Below are 5,435 nucleotides of genomic sequence, written 5' to 3'. Positions count from 1 at the left end.
TCTCCTAAGAACACTTTGGAATTTTATTTGACCTTGCCCATATATTCTATTTGCATATTCTTGGCATTTTGTTTTTGTTTTTTTGGCAAGGCAATGAGGTCAAGTTTCATGCCCAAGGTTACACAGCTAGATAATTATTAAGCGTCTGAGGTCAAATTGGAACTCAGGTCCTCCTGACTCTAGGGCCGGTGCTCTATCCACTGAGCCACCACCTAGCTGCTCCTGTTCTGGGCATTTTCACAGGCAGGGCCCCCTCCTCATTTCTATTTCCTGTCTTCAAGTTCCAGATAAAACCCCTCCATTCCAGAGGGTAATCCTTAATTCTAGGACCATTCTTCAGTTGATTTTTATAGATGTATCTTATCTTGTCTGCATATATTTATTTTTTTCCCCCATGTTTTCTCCCTAATTAGTCTAAAAGCTTTTTAAGAGTAGGGACTCTCTTTTTCTTTCCTTTGTATCTAGTACTTGCTACATTCCTTAATAAATGTCTTTTGCCTAATTAATTATATTTACTATTATCATCATCAATAGTTTATTTAAAACATTATGGCATACCAGTGACATACATCTCCCATTAATCATCTTTAATGATAATTAACTAATCAATATATGAATTCAGTCGACCCTTACTTCATGCCACGCACTCAAGCCCTAGAGACACAGAATGATACAAACTTCACTGGGGGGGGCTGGCGCATGCGCATTGCTTTAGGAGTCCATTGAGCCCCAGGACCAGCGGGACCTCCCGGGGGTGGCCCCATCTCCAGGCCCCAAACCGGCCCGGTTCTCCCCACAGCCTCCGTGGAAGGCCATCATGTTTAGCAGGCCGGTCAAGCTGGACCGGAGGAAGTCTTTTTTCTTCATGACCGTGGCCCAGAAGCTGGGGCGCCTGTATCTGGAGAAGCTGCTCCCGCTGGAGAAGGCCTACGACTTTGCCAAGTACCACTCTCCCCCGCTCACGGAGGCCGACTTCGACAGCAAGCCCATGGTGCTGCTGATGGGCCAGTACAGCACCGGCAAGACCACCTTCATCAGTTACCTGCTGGAGCAGGAGTTCCCCTGCATGCGCATCGGGCCCGAGCCCACCACCGACGGCTTCATCGTCCTCATGCACGGGGAGGTGGAGAACGTGCTGCCTGGCAACGTGGCCGTGGTGGACCGGCGCTTCCCCTTCGGCAACCTCACCCACTTCGGCAACACCTTCCTCAACCGCTTCGTGTGCGTGCAGATGCCCAATGAGCTCCTGGAGAACATCAGCATCATCGACACCCCGGGCATCCTGGCTGGAGAGAAGCAGCGGGTCACCAGGGGTTACGACTTCGCGGCCGTCCTGCAGTGGTTTGCTGAGCGAGTGGACCTCATCATCATGCTCTTTGATGCCCATAAACTGGACATCTCCGATGAGCTCTTGGAAGCAATCAAGGTCCTCAAGAACTACGAAGATAAGATTCGAGTTGTGCTGAATAAGTGTGACCAGATAGAGTCTCAGCCACTGATGAGGGTCTATGGGGCCCTCATGTGGTCCCTGGGCAAGATCACTGACACCCCTGAGGTGATCAGGGTATACCTAGGGTCCTTCTGGAACAAGCCCTTCTTGAATATGGAAAACAGCAGACTCTTTGAAGCAGAGGCTCTGGATCTCTTTAAGGACATTCAGAAACTGCCCCGCTACACTACTCTTAGGAAAATGAATGACCTGATCAAGCGAGCCAGGCAGGTCAGGGTCCATGGGTATATCATCAGCACCCTCAAGAAAGAGATGCCTCTGTTTGGGAAAGAGAAGAAAAAAAGGGAACTCCTGAACAACCTGAACAATATCTTCCAGAAAATTGAACGAGAGTATCATCTTTCTCCTGGAGATTTTCCAAGCGTCTCAAAGATGCAGCAAATACTTGAGGGTCAGGACTTCTCCCACTTCCAGAGAATGAAGCCCAAACTCTTTGAAAACCTGGAACTGATGCTGAATGAACATATATCTCAGTTGATGGAATTGTTGAAGGAAGAAGAAACTGCTAAGGCTGTTGCTGCAGCTACTTCTGCTGCACAGGCTGCTGCCATTGTGGAGCAGGCCTCAGGGAGCCTGACTCTGCCTTTTGTGACACAATGAATGGACCCTTTTCCCTAAGATTGAGAGAGAGATGGATGGATGGATGAATGGATGATAGATACTGGATTTCTCTTTCATAACCTTTCCTACTGTTTGCTTTCAAAGACCTCCTTTTTTTGCGGTTACTATATGAGCTCTGGAGAACTGCCATCTAATACTACTATGAACAAACACATTCTCCTTCCATCAAAATATTTTTTCTTAGTATCATGCTATTTAAATGGATATATTTTCCTGGAAGTTCCATTATTTTATAGTGCTAAGTATGATTTTCTAATAGGCTCAACCCTCCTATAGGACCCCTATAATATGTATTTGGAAGCATTTCAAGCTGGCTGTATCATTAGCCTCTTTTTCTCCTGTCAGAGCAGCTCTAGTCTACTGCCTAAAAAAGATGATTGCCTAATTTTCAATTTGTTTGGGGACAGGCCATCATTTATAAAACAAACAGGGAGATCACTTCAAACAGAGAACACTCAGAAGCTAAGTGATATATTTCTTCAACTGATACCCAGTGACCTCTCAAGATGAAAGGATAATAGTCCACACAGAGAAGGGGGAGAAAGCTCTGTGTGCTATTTACAGGGTTTAGAGGTCATTTGACTACACAGAGAAAAGGATACAATGGAAGCTGCAGAAAACATTAGAGAAGCGAGCAAGGTTGTTAGCCTAGATATTCTTCTAAGTCTGACTATTCACTACTAGCCTTCCTCTTTTAACAAACCCCTCTGTTACCCAAACTAAAGACAAGTTCTGTTTATTGTCTGACTGTGTCTGCAGTTATATATCGGTTGTCTATCTATGGTCTCTTTAAGTGTGCAAGTAATTGGTCCAAACCAGGATCCAAATGCCATTTCTAACTCATTCAGCATGATGGTGATCATATGACAGAGTTGAGAGAATATGACAGAGGTCTCATAAAACAAAGTGGGATATTATTCCCAGTCAAGTCTTGTGGCTATATGTACCTCTGTTTGCAAGCACAATTAGAGTCTTTGTTTTCCTTCAGATCCTGGGAGTCAGACTGACTATCCCATTGACAAAACTCAAAGGAGAGTTTCCCACAGTCTTTCTAAAGCATCCTAAACCAAATAGAGATAGCTCTGTCTTCAACTCATTAAAAAAAAAGATTTAGACAAAAATGAGGAATTCTTCCATTTCTTGAAGGAAATTAAAATCAGGTCCTGCTTTCATACTTTTATTGACAATGGGGGAAAAACACTTCACTAATTATATTTTATCTGAAGTTAGCCAACATTTAATAATTTTAGATTTTTGTTAAATCTCTTATTTTATATGTGAATGTATAAACAAAAGCATAACAACCCTGGGAGGTAACTATTATTATTGTTATTATATTATTATCCTCATTTTGCAGATGTGTAAACTAAGTCAGAAAACAGCTTGTCCAGGGTTGCAGAACTAGTCAATGTCTGATACTGAATTGGGTCCAGGGTCCTATTCATTGAAATCCCTCACTGCATCAAAAGCAGGAGGTTGCTGTCTAAGGTCTCTTCTAGCTTTGATACCATGACTGATTAATTTTATGGTTTTAGAATCCAGTAATCTAAAATCTGGCAGCATAAAAGTAAGGAGCTGCAGTAAATGGTATGTTGAAGCATGTTATACAACATTCTATGCAAAATGTAAATATAAATTTCTCAATGAGGCCTTCAAGACCATCTAGTTCAACTCATTTTACTAATAAGGAAACTTCTGATTTGGCATGTTAATATAAGGAAAACTTGGCTGATCTGAAGCTAATAGTGGTAAACCACTGTTGTCTTCACATTGCCACATTGTTTTTAGATGCTTTCCTCAAAGGACCTAGATTTTTATTTTTTAATTAAATAATTCTTTCATGTTTTTAATGTTAATTTATCACTCTGTGGCCAACATTTTAGATTCTGTTTAATTTTAAAATTAAAAAATAAAGTGCAGAATTCTGGAAGAAAGAATTTTAAATTAATTATGCCAATAATCATACTGAAAAGTAAGCTTCTAAAACTGTGGTACATAAAACTTATAAAATCAAAATTAAAATTTCCTCCATTAACCTAAAAGTAATATTATTATTAACCTAGATTTAAGACCTGTCCTCATCTTTAAAATGGGGAAAATAATCAGGATTGTTATGTGGATCAGATGAGATAATATTTATAAATTATTAGTATAATGACTGGGCATAGAGGAGAATATTTTCCAATAGTTAGCTCTATTGAGAATCATGTAACAAAAGACTCCATGAACATAGAATTGAAAGTCAGAGATCATGACTTGATGAAGAGGTAGGCCAGATACATATGGACATAAATACTTTCCTTTTAATGACCAATGGATGAAAGGGTTGAATGAGTTTTATATGGAAGCATAGAAAGTGAGTTGAACTGTAACCAAAGATGACTAGAAACAAAGACTTCCTAGATACTTAAAAGATATAAATACAAAGATCATGAAAGTGGGAGGAGTGGGGATGGTGAGTATAAATAGCAGTAGACAGTGAATGAAATATTCTTTTTAAATGTGAATGAGTAAAGAGAGTGGAAATCAGGTGAGATAACTAGATTGCTCTCATGAAACATACAAAGGAGAAGTATAAGGTTTCTCACTTTAGTCCTGCCAGGACAGATGGTAAAATCTTTTTCAATTTTCTAGGTCTTTTTCTTCAACTGCTTCAATGAGTTTCCACCCAAATTGATATATGTGGGGAGAAAGCGTTTTCTGAGTTATGCTGACACACCATATCTATAAAACACAACCTCGCTAATATTTACAAGCTATTGTGTGCTCCTATATGCTAGTTATATAATGACAAAAGTTAGTGAGGTTTTTTAAAAAGGAAGATAAGCTAAATTTCTTAAAGTTTTGTCTAGAAAAAATCAGCAGCCTATATCTATAAACTAAGAGAGAATAGGCAATAGGAAGTTGTTTAGTGTTCTCAACTATATCACAAATATAGCACTTTAAAGTCATTATCTCTTTTAAGTCCAACAATATTCCTTTTTTTTTTTTTAGGTTTTTGCAAGGCAAATGGGGTTAAAGTGGCTTGCCCAAGACCACACAGCTAGGTAATTACTAAGTGTCTGAGACCGGATTTGAACCCAGGTACTCCTGACTCCAAGGCCGGTGCTTTATCCACTACGCCACCTAGCTTCCCCCAACAATATTCCTTTGAGATAAGTTTTACAGTCATAATAATATCTTCATTTAATAGATGAGGAAAATGAATCCGAAATGGATTAAGTGTCATTGATTATCAGAGTTAGGATTTGAACCCAAATCTGACTCAAAGTCAAGTCTTTTAGCCACTATACTATGTGCCCTT

General features: G+C 40.0%; 1 pseudogene; it reads left to right on the top strand.

Moving 5' to 3' along the window:
- Positions 1-712: 712 nt before the first annotated feature.
- Positions 713-4,019, top strand: LOC141489938 (EH domain-containing protein 1 pseudogene; annotated as a pseudogene).
- Positions 4,020-5,435: the final 1,416 nt, after the last annotated feature.

This window comes from Macrotis lagotis, chromosome 5, assembly GCF_037893015.1.
Source record: "Macrotis lagotis isolate mMagLag1 chromosome 5, bilby.v1.9.chrom.fasta, whole genome shotgun sequence".
NCBI classification, from domain to species: Eukaryota; Metazoa; Chordata; class Mammalia; order Peramelemorphia; family Peramelidae; genus Macrotis; species Macrotis lagotis.
Note: the sequence above shows the minus strand (reverse complement) of the source record. Positions and strands in the feature narration are given on the sequence as shown.